Source organism: Equus quagga, chromosome 13, assembly GCF_021613505.1.
Source record: "Equus quagga isolate Etosha38 chromosome 13, UCLA_HA_Equagga_1.0, whole genome shotgun sequence".
Lineage (NCBI taxonomy): Eukaryota > Metazoa > Chordata > Mammalia > Perissodactyla > Equidae > Equus > Equus quagga.
The window spans coordinates 43,621,450-43,639,309 of NC_060279.1; positions in this window are offsets into that span (position 1 = coordinate 43,621,450).

Genomic DNA, 17,860 nt, shown 5'->3' on the forward strand with positions numbered 1-17,860 from the left:
ATCTCTGAAAATGTCTGAATTAAAAATATGCCAGTCTTTTCTGGGCAAGTATAATTCAGAAAAAGGGAAAACAGCTCTGCCTTATGTTTCACGTAATAGGAAACAGAATCTAATGGAAAGAGGTGGGATGATGATTCAGGAAAGCAGATTCTGGTATAAGTTCAGCCACACTAGATACATTGTCCACTTTACTGGGTCTCAGTTGCATCATCGCTAAAGTGAGTGATTGGAGCAAGCGGTCCCAGAGTTTCCTTTTACAGTTTTCTATTTTTTATTTTTTTTTGCTGAGGAAGATTCACCCTGAGCTAACATCCATGCCAGTCTTCCTCTATTTTGTACGTGGGTCACTGCCACACCATGGCCACTGATGGGTGGTGTATGTCCACGCCCAGGAACTGAACCCAGGCCACCAAGTGTGGAGCATGCCAAACCTAACCACTAGGCCACAGGGCTGGCCCCTAGAGTTGACATTTTTTTACTGTGTTCTGATCTACTTTGAGCTGTGATCAGTCTCAGGATTTGACTTTCAAACACTCTCCTGGGTTTAGAGCCTGATCACAAGATCTCCTGATCTTGGGTTCTGACATATGTTACCACGCGCCTTGTGACATATGCCAGGTTAACCTGCAAAATGACAAATCACAAATGACATGTTAAACTTTTAGAAGAACAAATGTGCCATATTCTTTCTCATATGTACATGATGAGTGGTTGATAAAGTAGGAATTCATATCAGAATGTCAAATAAAAATATACATGTCATATAAGCTGATCTCTATTTACACAGTTGTATATAGCCAACCATATAATTCTCTATCTCCTTATAGGTATTTTATGATATAGATATCTAGTTATATATAGGTAGATAAATCTGAGAGACATAACAGATACCAACCTATTTCTTGGATCCTGTGTCAGGACTCTCTAGAATACTGCACTTAAAAAAAAGATATTCATAATTTTAAAAATCCATGACTTTTATGAAAAGTCACATATGTGTCTATATAGCTATATGGATATAGATAGTGATATATAGATTAAATAGATGTAATCACTGAATGTTGTTTCAGGGTGGTGGCATTTCACATGATATTTTACTTTATGATTCATATATTGTTGAATTTTTTTTTCTTTGAGGATCTATTATTTGTATAATCAGAAAAAACAGTCCTTTTCATGGTGAAGAGTACCTAAAAGACTGTAATTCAGATACAGGTATAAAGATAAAATTATTAAAGGTAAAGATTAGCAAAATGTTGATGTAACAACTAAACGTAAACAGACAATACCAAGACTGTCCTAAGGTAATAAACCTCTAACACATGTTTTGAAATGCACTATTTTAGATGTTTTTCTTCCATAGTTGAGTTCTAGGGCTTCTTGGATGTCTCATAGGACTGATTACAACCTGGAGATGCTAAAAAATGTTTAGTGCAAGGACAATTTAGCCTTTTGAGGACAATCAAGTACTTTAACACTTGGGTAACACATTTCTTTGTGTAGACTAAATTTTCTTTAGTTTTACAAAACTATTCGATTCATCACATTTGTATCGGGTGTTTCAATATTAATACTGGGGCACCCTTAGACTGGTGCCCTGTCTCAGCCTGCCCCCAACACTCACACACACACAGAAACACACACACACACTTACACACACACACACATGCACACATAAGAACTCAGTCCTCATTTAAAAGAGAGCCCCTTCCCAAGGGCAGTCCTGCCCCTGTGTTGGCCCAGGCCGTCTGGGCTGTGGTTCCCACAGCCAGGCTATCAGGAGAGCCGTGAGCGCTGAACAATAGCAGAGGAAGCTGGAGCAGGCTCTGAGCTGATAGCCTCCAGACTGCACATCCGGGGTAAGTGAGGGACCTGGGCACACTTCCTCCACAGTGGAGCTTGTCTCCTTTGCTCTGGATCAGGTTCTTCTTGGGAACAAAGAGTCTCGTTGAACAAAGAGTCCAGTTCCCACCGGTCTGGGGGTGGGGGCAGCAGAGCACGAGGGCTGACGTAAGACCCGGTGCCTCCAAGACTGCTGCTGATCTGCTCATTTGCCCCTCGTGGCCTCAGGTGAGGAACCCCCAGAAGCCACTCAGGCGATAGCCCAGCTGGCTAGAGAAGAATTCTGCTTAATGATGCCAGCCCCACGCATTCCTCTTGTCTGAGCTCACTCTCATTTTTAAAACTTCTACTCAAAATGCTTATTTAATGCTTAATACAATGGTAGTAGTGAATACTTACTAAGCACTTATAAAGTGGCTGGGGCCAAGCTAGATGCCTTATGTGTGTGAGCTAATTTAATCTTCACAGTAGCACTAGGAGGTAAAATCTGTTATCATCCCCATTTTACAGGTGAGAAAACTGAGTAACACGGAGTTCCTTTCCCTAAGTCACACAATGAGTAAGTAGCTTGCTAGAATCCAAACCCGAGTCTAACTTTCCCTTGAACCCATGCTTTTACCCTCTGTTCTCTACAGCCACCTACTCTGTTCAAAGCTGTGAACAAGGCAGGTATGGACCCTGCCTTCAGGGGGTTCCCAGTCTAACAGGAAGGAAGGACAAAGAAGAGTTAATTACCTGTGTGCAACACGAGTGAGAGGAGAACGCCAGGTTTACATCCCTCACAGCACAGAGAGCTAACCTAGGCTGGCCAGATGCCTTGCCTATATTTGTGAAACTGTATTCTAGAATATTTTGTGAACATAAGTCTAGTGTAGAAAACAGAATCTTACCAAAAACCTTGTCTCAATCTTGCTGTTAAGGGACTATAGACACTTGGGTGATTCAAGGCTTAACATTGGTCGGGTTTGGGGTTGGTGGATAGGAACAAGAGGAAACAGAAATGCATATAAACTCAATGTGGAAATTAAGCACTCTCCTCCTGCAAATCCTTTGCTTCATCTTGCCCAACAATTTTGAAATTCTATCTGACAAGGAAAGTGGGAGACTCTTTTCTCTCCAAAACATTTCTTTTGGCAAATATTTGAGGATTCTGAATGTGACCAGTGATCTATTGGGCCTTTGTCTGAGAGGAAACAGAGTGATTCCAGAACAAGAGCACAAGCACAGCCGCTCATCAGTTTCATCCCCAAAGCCTCTTTCCTTTCCACGTCTCGGTGTGGAAGCTCGCAGGCCAGACACAGTAGGAAGGGTTAATATAGAGTGTTGGCCTCCTGGAATAGAAATTTAATTTCAAAAAGTACATGATTATTCATATTTCTGTCTCCATGAAAATAATAAATTATATTTTATTCAAAGTACTCCAGTAAAGAAAGGATTTTTTTAAATCTGTTCTTTGTGAAATAGAAGATAGTGTCAAAATATATTCCAACTGATGCCACTTCTTCCAGGCAGGCAAATGGCTTTAGAGCTTCATAAAGTGTTTATTAAGAGAATGGCAAATGTCAAAGCTTTCTCTGAAGCCTCTAGTTGCCACGTCAACAATTTTGGGAAATTAAAGCTCTGTGCTGCCTGGTAAATATCCTTTCACATTTTGATTCATTTCAATACTCAATTACTTAGCTCCTAATATATAATGTAGTGGGAGAAAGGACCCGAAAGTCTGGGTTCTAAAGCCATTTGTTAACTGCTTGACCTTGACTAAATTCTTGAAACTCTCTGTTCTTCAGTGTCTTCATCTGTTGAAGAAAGATCATGCTTACCAGACACGGTCATTTAAAGGATCAATACAATGATTTCAAGGGGCCCAATAAATGACATCCCCATTCTCTTCCCAAGTTAGGAAAAAATGGAGATTTAATCCTGGCAGGCTGACCCCGAACTCTCACCCTGAACACGCCGGGGCTCAGCCTCCTGTAACACTTGGAGTTTCACATCACTTCTTCACTATTTGTGAGAAATTGGCTTCTCTGCTTTTCTCCAATTAATTTCAGTTTCTCAAAGTTCTTCAGTATTTGGAATCTTTGTTTTGTTGTCTTTCAAGTTATCCTTTATATACCCTTTTTTGTTCTCTCACAATTTTGTCATTTGGCTGTTTCTTATTGAGAAATGATTAATTCTCTTGTATCTGTATTTCATCCAGTCCTTTTGTTATAGATATATAACAACTTAATTGTTATATATCTGTTATTTACTTCTCTTTTTGCTCCTTCTTTCTTCCACGTTCTTGCAATGACCAGAGGCGTTCTCCCTTTTCCCTCTAGCAGGACCAGGCCACCAGGAAGCATCTGAGGGTTTTATCTCTTAGCATCTATCCCCCTTCTTCACCAACACCAAAATTCTACTTTCGGAGACCTGCCCGTTCCCTGTTGATATCAGAGGAAATATAGCATGGTGGCGCCACATTGCCTCGGCTTGAATCCCAGCACAGCCGCCAGACCATCTGTGCAAACTTGGACTGGAAACTCAAACTCTCTGAGGCTCAGTTTCTTAATTATAATAGTACTTGCCTCATAGGGTTATTGAAAGAAGAAAACATGTGTAAATATAGTGCTTAGAATAGTTGCCTGGTAGAAAATAAACACACCATAAATATTAGTGATTGTGATAATCAATCTTTCCTGAGGCTAGGCGGAGAGAATGCTCTTCCCCTGGAATCTGAATCTGGAGCAGAACGGCAAAAAGACAGAAATCCATTAGGGACAAATCCACTGATCTGTTAATGGTTAATCAGTTCCTGCTCCCCGGATCCTGGGGCAGTCCTTGTTCTGGTTGTTCTTGTATCTGGATCTTCAGAAGTTTCTTTTATTCTGTATCCCACTCCCAACATTCTTCCAACAAATGTCCCCTCTTTCTCCTCATTTTCCTCCTTCTTCTCCTTCTCCTTCCACCCTCTCTCCTCTTCTTTGTCCTCCTCTTGCTTAAAGTAGTAAACTTTGGTTTCTGGTGCTTTCTGCCAGGGAAACTTTACTGAGCCAGAATCCCTTGAAAATGGCCCCTTAGCCTTGGTTTAAATATTTCCATTAAACAGCTCACTTTCTTTTTCAACTGGTAGCCTCTGAAGGTACTTCCTCATATTAGGCAAAAAGCCCTTATAGGCCTCTGGAGCTGGAAGGTTTGGGTTTGGAGCCTGGTTCCATCATTTACTGGCTCTGTGCCTTAGACATGTTGTTTAACCTCTATGCTTTGGTTTCCTTATCTGTAAAATAGAAACTAATAATAGTAACCACTTCATGGTATTGTTATGAAGATTAGCTGTCTTAATACTTATGAAGCACTAAGATGCCTGGTAAGAGTTAGTTAATGTTAGCTCTCTTCCTTCTCCTCTTCGCTCCCGCCATGGATCCTAGCTCCAGCCTTTTGAGTTGCACAGAATAAGCCAAATCTTCCTCTTCATGCCAACCTTTCACATACCAAGATGCTCTGTTCATGTCCCTCTTTCCTCCAGGGGCACCATGCCCCACTTCCCCTCACCCCCAGGGAAGGTCTGTGCCAACAGCTTCCGGAGTCCAGAGCCATTGAGCACTACTCCACTACCTGGGCCTGAGGGTGGAGACAGGGGTCAGGATGAGAAGGGTACAGGAAGGCGCATGGGTACAATAGCAGCGGGAAAAACATTCCCACCTCCCCTGCCTGGCCCCACCCAGGCTTGTGCAGAAGCTGACCAGACACACTTCCTGCACTTTGCCTGCTCTGCCCTAGAATTACAGGCTAGGCTCTGTGCTGAGCTGTTTCTGGTTGCTGACATGCCACTGACAAGCCTGAATAGTTTCCCCTCACAGGAAGAGTTTTTCCCAGGCGTGGAGAGCAAGAGTCTGATTGATAATAACATCGGTTGCATGGCACTGCAGTTTGGAACACATTAGTTAATTACTATATTATGATGGATTTATCAGAGGCAGAACAGTCTTTTTACAAAAGGAATACCCTTTTTAAAATGAGGACATTAGGCTTGGAGAGGTTAAGGGACTTGCCCAAGTCACACAGCCGCCAAATGATAGAGCTTGCATTTGAGTTGAGTTTAGAGTTCTTTGTTGGATTATTCCTGTGATTGCATCACTTTGCCCTTGCGGCTGCATGACCTCCAGTAGCCTCTTTCCAAATGGTCAGCAGAGACATCAAGAAGCAGGTGGTCTGAGAGCCCCTGGACCTAGACTTTCTGCTTATGAATAGGGGAACTTTTGGATATAGAGATGTAGCTTGTGACTTGAAAGATTCCTTATGTTTGGTAAGGCTGCAGTGTGTCCTGGAGAGAAGGATCATAGACTGGTGAATTGGAAGTCGTGTGATGGGGAGAGTCGATTTCATTGTCTATTCATCCTTTCACTTATGAAGTCCAAGGGAGCCTTCGCATATTCTTAGAGATCTTTCCGGAGATTTTAAGGAAAATAAATTCTTTTCTGACCTCCATTTGGATTTTCTTGGATTCAGGGCAAAAGAGGAGCCCAGTATTCTATGCGTAATGCTGCTAGGGTGTCCTGCCCAGCTTTGCCTTTGAGCAACTATGCATCCTTCACTTTCCAGCCCTGGACTGGCAGTAGGACTGAAGTTACCCAGCCCTGAACTCTACCTGTAATTGCTGGGGGTTGGGGTGCGGTGCTGAAAGCAAGGAGCAGATGGCCAAATGACTTTATATTGGGTGTGATCCAGGATAAGGCAACTGAGAATTCATCCTGTAGATCCCTGAAAATTGTAGAATAGTCTTGACTCATCCATTTTCTTGGTTCCTTGCTGCCTGTGGAACAAATTAACGTGGTTTGCAAAGCTCTTAACAATCTTAAGCTCTGGCTTCTTTGCAAACCAAGCTCCCATATACCTTTTGGTCCAGCTGTGTAGAATTATTTTTTAGTCTTCAAAAATGCCATGTCCATTTCTCACCTCATGCCTTTGCTCATGCTGTCTCATGCTGCTTGGGATGTACTTCCCCTCATTTCTCTGTCTGGAGAACTTCTACTCATTCTTTAAGACATGCCACAAATGTCCTCTCCTCTGTGGAACTTCCCTGGCACTTTCATTACTTTCTCTTTTCTCACTTCTCATAGCATTCTGATCTTAGCTCTATTGTTGCACTTCCCACGTTGTCATCTAATTTACTTTGTGGCTGAGTATGCAGATGTTGAAACCAGACTGCCTGGATTCACATCCCAGCTCTACCACTAACCAGTTGTGTGACCTTGGACAAGGTCTCTGTCCTTGCTTTCCTCCTATGTGAAATGAGGACACTAATACCTATCTCACACAGTTATTATGAAGGTTAAATGAGCTAACATGTATTAAGGACTAGGCCACTTTCTGGCACTATAAGTGTTAGTTATTATCTGTTTGAAGTCACCTGTCATGGTCCCTTCTTATTTAGGTCTACCTGTGCTTCAACCATCATGATTAGGCCACTTGCAGGCCCACGGTCAATAAGGCAGACTTGGGAGTGAATGGCACTCTCTCTCTGCACCCTTATGTGTGGGGTGAATAGATGCTGATGTGTATGGTTCCTGATTTCCATTCTATGTTCCTCTGCGGTCAGAACTCCATTTTGATCCCTTTTACAGTCCTTGCCAATTCCTTCCAGCATGCATTGCCCAGCTTCTCGATATGGATAGACCCCTTGGATATCATGATGTCCTCACAGACAGTGATCTAAACCAAAACAGCATTTTTTTTCCAACTAGTTCTCCCTGCCCATGGGACTCTTGGCTGGTAATATCACTCAGCTGGCTCTCAGAGGAGTCTGGGAGCACCTGATATTTTATGACATCCCCAGGTTTTGGTCTTTTTTAATGTAGATGCCATGCTTAAATCACTTGTGTATCTAGTTCCCAGCACAGTACCAAACTCACTGAGTTTTTTAAATGGATAGATGAATGATGGAATGAATAAATAAATAAATGGGTAAGTTATAAGTGGGCCATCCATCAGCTTTAACACACCCTATACATTCCCACAGTGTTGTGGGTCAGTGTGGTTGACTGCCCCTGGATTTTCTGTTATTAACAGCTGAAAGCATCCTGATTGAAACACACCTCCAAGTGTTTGCTCATTTCTATTCTCCTTATCTGGAATACCCTTGAGATTTCAATACAGTGCCACCATCTGAATACAAAGAGTCTAAGACCATTTTGTACTCCCCAGAGTGCTGGACAGGTAAGGCAGAGCAGAACTACAAGAGCTGATATAGTTGGGTATCCAAGACAAACGCCAATTTCTTCCAAGCTTTGGCTTAGTGTGAGAATCATAGAGACACTGAATTTTAGGACTGGAAGGAAAAGTCAGTGTAATTTAGCCCAATCACTTCTTTTCACCAACATGGCAGCTGAGGGCCAAAGAGCGTGAGTGACATCTCAAGGTCACCCGACTCTTTAAGTATCAGGACCTGAGCTTAGGTCTCCTGAGTCCCTGATTTAGGGACATTTCTTCCCCGGTTGTCGCTGTCCCCTCACCTTTGTCTCTCACACAAGCCCTCACCATCACAGGCAGAGCTGCCGCCTCAATCGCGGGGACACACAGGAGCTCACTGAAGCCTGGGCAGGACTGGAGGCAGGAGGCACAGGTGACAGTTGTTCTAGGGGCAGCAGGCTCGACCTGGGTGGCAAGAACTTTTACCAAGTTTGGTTTAGCTGCTCAGGATTTAAACATCCACCCCTGTTTACCCACAGAAATCTTCTCCCAAGATTTTTGAAGGGTTTTCTCAGGGTCTGTCAAGGTCACTGTTATCTCTCCCCGTGTTTCACCACTCACCCAGCACACTTCCTTCTGTGTGTTATGTGTGTGGTGGGGAAGGGGCTGATTGAATGGGGCAGGCTAGTATTTTTCATTTTGTTTTGAATTGTTTTGTTCAGATATTCTGCCTTTTCCCACGAGCTGTTTGCAAGGCTTTGAAACAAGGGTGTAGAATCACATGCAGTAACTTATTTGGGGAAGAGAGAGGAAAGCGTCAGCAGCACCAAATTAATTTGTTTTAGAAATTGAAAGGTCACTGCTTACTTTCAGCATAGTGATATTTATATTAGCAAAAAATCGAAATGCCCAATAATAGGGTATTAAATGAACTTTGGCAAATCCACAGAGTAGGAAACTATGCACCCCAAGGACTTAGCAAAGGGTGGAGGGGACAGATCAGTCTAGGGGGTGCCGCACAGATGCTAGTCTTTGTGAATTCTAGTGTGATGATAACATCCTTGTAGAGAGAAAGGCATAAACACATTATGTTGCCTTTGGGTGCCATCTCCTCTCACCATACTCCTGGTAATCGTTAAAAAGGTGAAGAAGGTGTGTATCTATTGACATAGAAAATGTCCTGGGCATATTGTTAAGTGAAAAAAACCAGATTACAAAACAGTGTTCATAATACAATTCCAATTTTGTAAAAAAAAGTTGTAAGGATAAAAATGTGGTGGCCAAGTGGTTAAGTCTGCGTGCTCCGCTTCAGCAGCCTGGGGTTTTGCCAGTTCGGATCCTGGGTGCAGACATGGCACCGCTCATCAGGACGTGCTGAGGCGGCGTCCCACATAGCACATCCAGAGGCACTCACAAGTAGAATATACAACTAGATAGGGGGGCTTTGGGGAGAAGAAAAAAAAAAGAAGACTGGCAACAGTTGTTAGCTCAGGTGCCAATCTTTAAAAAGAAAAAAATGTGGTGGATAAAAAAAATAGATATTGATATTTTAACAGTGATATAGGTAATTTTAACTTCTATTTATACTTTTTCTGTATTGCCTACGTTTTTACAATAATACACTGTTACTTTTGATGCTTGGACAACACTATAAGGGTTTTAAAAAATAAAGCTTTCTATTTGTGGCTGGGCTCAGAGATTCGTTTATGAAGGGGATATTGCTGAAGGGATCAATCCTTGCATTAAGAAAGTTAGGTGATCAGTAAATGTTATTTCCCTTTCCTTTGGAGAGAGGGAGGCAGGAAGAGGCCCTCCTCAGTGTAGGAGCGCCTCTTGAATCTGAAACCCTGGAGAGGGAGATGTATTCCTGGGATCCCCAATCAGAACTTGGCATCATTATTTCCCATCCCAAGCCCATCTTTATTAGGTTCTTAGAGTCTCCAGTACTCCCAGCACTGTGGTTAAGCAACATTATGCCTTAAGTAAACTTTTAGAGGCTGGCCTGGGAAGCTATCTTTTCCAACATTATTTCTATGGGAAAATATGCTCCAAATTCCACACCATCAATTTACCTTGGAGCTTTTAGGATGCAACCATTTTCAGTTTGGAGACCTTCTTGCCTCTTTCGCCTTTATTCACTAATTATTTGAAAAATCCCTATTCGTTTGTAATAGCTTGTAAATCTGTGGACAAATCCTTTGGCTTATCCTTCATTTGTTAGTCTGGCGCACAGTCAAAGGTTTCCAAGACTGGAGGGATCTTAGAGATTGGCACCACTAACTAATTTTTGAAAGAGTTTTACTTCTCACCATTCAAGCTGGCTGGAGTTGCCCAGAGATGGAGCAGTTACACTATTGACTTATTCTTCTCCTATTCTCAGTGTGATGGTTAATTTTATGTGTCAACTTGACTGGGCTAAGGATGCCCAGATAACCAGTAATATATTATTTCTGGATGTGTCTGTGAGAGTGTTTCCAGAAGAGATTAACACTTGATTCAGTAGACTGAGTAAAGAGATCCACCCTCACCAGTCTGGGCCAGCATCATACAATCTGTTGAGGGCCTGAACAGAACAAAAAAATAGAGGAAGGGTGAATTCTCTCCCTCTCTCTTCTTGAGATGGGACACCCATCTTCTCCTGCCCTTGGACAATAGAATTCTTGGTTCTTGGGCTTTTGGATTCTGGGACTTACACCATTGGCTCACTGGGCTCTCAGGCCACTGGACTCAGACTGAATTATACCACTGCCTTTCTTGTTCTCCAGCTTGTGGATGGCATATTGTGGCATATCTCAGCCTCCATAATTGGCTGAGCCAATTCCCATAATAAATCTCCTCTTGTCTATATCCTATTGGTTCTGTTTCTCTGGAGAACCCTGACTAATGCACTCACTTACCTTTCCCCAATTGTTGGGAGAGGCTTTAAGGAAAGAATTCTTTGTTCTAGCGATGTGCACTCATTTGCTCAACACATTTACAAATTCACGCGGTGAGAGCTAGGTCCTATAATCCTGAAGCTCCGCTGGCACTTGGGACAATTTCATGACCATCTAGAAAGTGCTTAATAAATACTTGGACATCTTATAAGGCAGTGGAAAGAGTGCTGGACTGGGTGTGATTAAAGCTGGTACTGGTCTTCGTTAGCTATGTGAGTTCAGAAAAGCTACAAAAGGAAGGAATGGACAAGCTGAGCTCAGAGGACCTTTTCATATCTGACAGGTGAAGACTGAACTGAGAAGCTCACCTCATGTCTATGGGACAGATTTCAACCTGTTTGATAAGAGGTCCCTAGCTCAGGGATGCGGGGGGGAAATGTTGGCTTCTGTTAGATTTGTCAGCCGTCTCAGTTACTTTGGAGGTTGGTGGAAAATAACCCTTCTTGACCTTCTAGACCTAGAGCAATGATCTTTGACTTTTTCTGGGATAAGAGTGCTTGGTGAATCAGATCTATGGTTCTAAGACTAGATTATGGTTCATAAGACTATGGTTCCTTCTCCCCTAAACCTTTGTGTGTGAACGCAGGGGTTTCTAGCCCCCATGAAACCCACCATAAGTCTTCTAGGCGTATATGCATGTAATAATAAGATCCTCTGGCCAAACTCCAAATCATCAGGTTCACGATTTGGCCAGAGATGTTTAAAAACAGCTCAAGAGCAAAAGTTTTGCATTTCCTCTCAAAAATGTTCAGGATTTAAAGTTATCTCTGGCTCTTGGAGACGAGTTGATCTAGAGTCTAGAAATCATGTCTTGGGGCCGGCTCGCGTAACAGTTACATTCGCACACTAGCTTTGGCGGCCCGGGGTTCACCTGCTGGTTTGGATCCTGGATGTGGACCTATGCACCGCTTATCAAGCCATGCTGTGGCAGGCGTCCTATACAAAAAATAGAGGAAGATGGTCAGGGATGTTAGCTCTGAGTGGATCTTCCTCAGCAAAAAGAGGAGGGTTGGCCGCGGATATTAGCTCAAGGCTAATCTTTCTCAAAAAAAAGAAAAAAGAAAAGAAATCATGTCTTTTCTGTAGTTTTTAATAAGATAAGCTCCAGGGACTTTCAGCCAAGAGCCTTAGTGGAGGTCAGAGGATCTATTATCAATTAATTGGCCTGTTTGGCCCTAAGGGAAGTCCCCAGGTTTCCTCCATTCTTTGAGAGATCTGGCTTCTTCTCCTGGTGTTGGACAAGCTGTTTCTCCACTAGGACCTCAGCATCCTCATCTGGTGCAGTAGCTCTCTAAGTTCTCTTTAAGCTCCAGTGTGGTGTTATCTGTGAGTCCTTGATATCTGCGTAGCACTGAGACAACCCTCTAAAAAGTCCTGCTTTGGGATACTAACTTTGGTCTGCTCCTGTCACTGAGGAAATTTCTGTCCAGAGAGGAATTTCTACAGTACCCTGTCTGAGAAGCAGTTGGCTTCCCAGAGGCCCGCAGGAGGAGGGCAGGGAACAGAGTTTTTCTGGTTTTCTTCTCTGGGAAGAAACTTCATAAGAGCCATCTCAGAGGGCAGACGTCTGCTGGGCACATATTTGTATCCAAATGTAACCCTCACCCAGAGGACCAGGAAAGGCAGGCCAGTAGCAGCGATTTAGCTATGCCCTGAAGAAACAGAAATCTCTTCTCCATTCTCAGGCATTCTCCAACCTCTGTGACTCACCTCCTCTCATTCCAGAAAGTCATGCACAGGAATTAATTTATAGGTCCTGTCCAGAGGTCTTTAAGTAAACAGCGCTACCAGGCCTTTCAGTTAGCCAGACAAGCTTGAGTTTGGGCCCCAGGGAGGAAGCTAATGACTTGTAGTTACTTTGCTATTGTTTTCCGAAAACAATTTGACTTCCTTTCTGATAGCCTCAGAATTCCTTCTTTACAAATTAAGGCACTAGAGCCAGGGAAGGGCTGAGCTCACCAGCTGGGGCAGAGCCACGCTCCAGGGCAAGATCTCCTTTCTGCAGCAAGTTACAGAGGCTCCTTAGAGGATTTTGGGTGGGCAGCTCTGGGGATGCAAGACCCATCTTGGAATGGAAGGGACCTCTGTGCCTCTGCCTCTCTCCTGAGATCTTACCTCCATACCAGAGCTTGTAATAATAATGAAGGTGTCCAAGAACATACCTGGGAAGATGGTATTGTGATCATTTTACAGACAAGGATGTTGAGGCTCAGTGGTTTGCCCAAGATCACACAATAAGTAAGGTTCAGACAGGGTTGAGATTCTACCTCCATCTTCTGACTCCGAGTTACAACCTCTTTGAAAGAGGCCATATAGATGCAAAGAGAGGCCATTTGTCCAGAGCTGGCAGACTTTGGTTTGTTGTCTGAGGACTGAGTCTTCATGTTAGATAAGAATCTACATTTGAAATTCACTGGACGTGGGTTTAAGTGATAGATCCCTGTCCCTTCTCCTCTTTTCTTCTCTCTCCACGCACTTCAAAGCTGGGGTTGGGTTGGGTCTGGTGTTGGGGGAGCTATTTCTGAATGTTTCGTCCTGCCAGAGAGGCTTGATGGAGGTTCTCAGCAGAGTGGCCAGTCTCTTCTTGACATAAAAAAGATCCCCACTGACTTTCTCTGGCAGTCTGGATCCCATTACAGAGATATCTTGACTCTTTCTTATTATGATGCTTGTGGGGATTTTTATTTTTGAAGGGAAGTAGACTTTCTCACTTTTTGCTGTTGTTGATCATCATTCTACCCCCTGCCCCACTACTACCACTACTTAGAAGGAAACCTGGTAATACCACTAATATTACTAATATTACTAATATAGAGGAAACCCTCTAATACCACTTCGTATATATGTCGATTTAGCATTCAGTACATTGCATTCTACTCATTGGTGCACACGGCTCTCTCCCCAGCCTTGGGCAGCATCAGGGCAGAACTTGTGTCTCTTTTATCTTTGTATGCTGGGTCCTTGCACATAGTCCCTGTGAGGTGGGAAGGGTAGATCAACGAGAAGTAATTTGTTAGAGAAAGAGGTGCTCACCAGGTATGCACTGCAAACTCTAGACGTTGTTTATAATTGAGCCAAAATATCATAAGACTCTCAGTCTTCTTGCTTTCAAGGACTTCCCTTCAGACCTAGAGGGCAAACACCATCCCAAGTTCTCCCAGGGAAAGGTCCCAATTTTGTCCTGGGATGAAATCCTGGGACCTGGGACTCGCAGAGATCCAGGGAGGCTGTATCCAGCTGTTGTCTTCATGCCTTGACTTCAGTGGGAGAGAATCAGGCCTGGCTGATCCTGGATTCCTCCTCCTCCTCCTCTTCTTCTCACTTCTGTGGAGGCTGCTGGCCTCAGCCCACCACAAGAGAGTTCTTAAGTTTGGGATCCTAAAGGATCCTATCTGCCTTAAGCCCAAGAAGAGGTATGTGTGTGACTTTGGCCTTTGCTTTGGGATTAAAATTTGAGATGTGTTGAGCGTAGATTCATAGACCAAAGCACCAGGGGCAAAGAAGTCTGTGTTTCTTTCACTTTCTACTTGTTGGAACGGGGTGTTCTTGCCCATTTTAGCTACTATCTGGAAAGTAAAAGTCTTAAAGGGGACGGCTTACGCCTGTGGTATCTGCATCTCCACCGCAGAAAAAATGTGACCTCAGCCCAGTAACCTTGGCTCCAATTACCCATTTTTTGCCCTCTAATGAGGCCTGGGGGACTCATTGCTCTCGCAATTAGATGCTAACAGAACTTATTTGCATGTGTAGTCTTGTAGGCTATAAGGGAGGCAGCTCTTTAAACATCTGGACCACAGTGTCTTGGGAAGGAAACTCATAGAATCAGAGATTCATCTGGTCGAAAAGACATTGAAAGGTCTTTTTATTTGCCCTCTTACCTCTAAGGAGAAGCAAAAAAAGAGCAATTTTCAAAATGCCCCCTTAGAAGACTTGTAGAAAAGGTGATTTTGCCTCTTCCTGGAAATCTCAGACAGTGCTGCACCACCTTCATAGTCATGGCCAAGCACAATCTCTCCTGCTTGGGTGGGAGCCCATCCTTCTTGCGCCAACTACAGATCTGTTTGCTCCCACCTGGAGGGCCCAGTGCCATCCCCTCTGACCAGGCCAATGGGTTTCATGAGAATTTCCTTTACAGCCATGGGGAGAAAGTGCCTGGCCTTTGCCATCAGGCAGAACTTTTCTCCACTTATTAACTGAATAATCTCGGGCAAGTTACTAAACTTCTCTGAGGCTAAATTTTCTTTTCTGTAAAATGGAAATACTATCATAGTATCTATCTTGCAGTGCTGTGAAGTGAAAATACCTGGTACATAGAAGGCCGTCGATAAATGTGCCTTTCCTTTTCCCCTTCATTACAACAAAACAAAGAGGTTGCTTTATATGAACCTGGTTTCCAAATGATTCTTTTCCTTACATAATTTAACAGTTTATTCTATCACTTTGTATTGAGGATAAATACATACTGCCATTTATACCAATTGTTTTGTCTAAATAGTTCTTTTCTGAAACTAGAATGTCAGCTTCTAGTGGTCAAGGAAGAGTCTTGCCTCCCACTTAGCAAAGCTGGGCCCACGGGAGTGGCCAATGAATCCTTGTCCAAGAGACCTTGATGGATGGTTCAGATGCTCTTTAGAAGGTCATCTTTCTGTCTTTCCTTCTCCAAGGAGAAGAAGGTGAAGTGTGCCCGGCACAAAGCCCGGCACATAGCAAATGTGGAATGAAGTCTATTTTGCCATCCCATATCCTTACAGGTATTATTTACCAATTCTTTGACCAGATTTTGGCTTCCCCTCTAAATCCTCTCTGAGTTCTCCAAGTTTTTCCACATGTGGAACACAGACCTCGGCACCCTTTCTTCAGCTGAACGTGAGGATGAAGGGGAGGGGCTGGCAGACCCTCAGTCCCCACCCTGGCCCTCGCCCTACACCTCCTTTTCTGGGCCATCAGGCATCTGGTCATGGCATCCTTCTTAGATAAGTGGTGACAGCCAGATTCAGACCCTTTAGCCAATCACCGCGGCCCAAACGACATTTTCCTTAATTTTATTGGAGTCCTAATGTGACCCTGGGAGGGACCCAGGTGAGGAATAAACCAGACATCTGAAGGCCTTGCCAAAGCAGCTTGACTTTGGGCCATCAAAATACACCATGTCCTAGACGCCATCTTGAGCAGAGTGCCTAGCTGGAGAGCTGCTCGACTCCCTTCGCATGAGACAGTTGGGATGATCTGAATTTAAGACTTCAGTCTTCTCTTAGCCCTGACTAGGACTTCCTGGATCATCTCTAGTAACCCATCCAGTTTCTTCACTGCTTTATTTCTCTACCTGTCAAGCAGCGTGGGAGCATTTGCTCTCTGTGCCTGTGCTCTCTCCAGGATCCTGGATGTGCCTGCATCTCCGCAATTCTTCCCTTCTGGGCATTTAGAGGAAAATGGCATTCTCCCTTCATCCCCAGCCCTGCCCCCAGCTAAACTCTTCTTCGGCAGCCAATGATCTAGGAATTAACCTCCACTAAACCTTCCCCACGCTCAGATTATCCTCCAGCTGAGACTTAGGAGTTCTTTAACTAGCTATCTCCTGGCTGGAGATAAGGTATTTCCAGGAGCCTGAGCTGTTGTAGAGTGGCTAGGATGTAAAGACAAGGCCATAGTGTAGGGACAATCTCTGTTTTGGAAAAGAAACTGGGTATCACCAGGGCTCTCTGTGGTTTCACATGCTGAATTCTATCCCGGGAGTCTGGTCCAGCCATGGTAAGTACCAGCAGGAGGAGATGGTGTTGTATTTTACAGTCACATCCATAGCATTTACTCCGTACCAGACATTGTTCTAAGCGCTTTATCCATACTCATTAGTCTTTATGACAATCCTAGGAGGTAGTTATTATTATCCCCAATTTACAGTTGAGGAAACTGAGATGTATAGAGGTGAAGTCAACTTGGCCAATGACACATAGCCAGTAAGCTGTAGAGCCAGGGTTCAAACCCGGGCAGGCTGGCCCCAGAATCTGCTCTGATGCTACATAGGAGAAAGGGGGAAACTTTGGCTTAAGAATCAAGAATCCTGGGTTTGTTTTCAACAGGGCTGCTGCTCCCCTGGACACAGGAAATTTGGCCCCATGCTCTTTCCTCTCTTGCTGATCCTAAGCTTATATACCCATGAAAAATATTGCCCACTAAAGAAACAATTTTTTGCAAAATGTTGGAATGTTTGTGAATGGTGCTATATGTGAAGGTGATAATGTGGAGCAAAGGAAGGGATCTGAGTTTTGGTCCTGCCTCTGCCACTACTTTATTATCTGTGACATTGACAAGTGGCCCTGATTCTCTGAGCCTCAGTTTCCCTGGCTGTTCCAGATGATCTTTGGGGTTTTCTTCTAGCTGTCATAATCTGTGGGCTCTTAGTCATTGGTTTGTCTGGTTTCCATCCCCTCAAAGTAACCTCTGCCATCAATATTTATCACATTCCAACTGGGTTCATGGCTGAGTGCTTAAGTTGAGGAGCTGAGGAAAGGAGTTGAAAATGAGGGGAGTTGGAGGGGAGACACTGCCTCACAGTTTCTGAATTTCCTTCAAGTGAGGAGATAACCTTACTTCCATTGATTCAATTCCAGCTGGGAGACTTGTATGCTTTTGTGGAAAGAGCAAAGAGGTGAATTTTGGCATCAGCTAAAACTTCTAATCCTGACTGTAAACTTGCCAAGTGGTTCACCATGATCATGTTACTTGATTTCTCTGAACCTCAGTTTCTTCAAACGTGAAATGTAGGAATGTCTACCTTGGAGAAGTAGAAATTCTAATCATTAAGTGAAATAAAAATAAAATGTATATGGATCTATCTCTATTTATCTGTATCTAAGTCCATATCCACATCTACGTCTATATCCGTCTTGCCCTTAGCAGAGTGGCTGGCACACAGA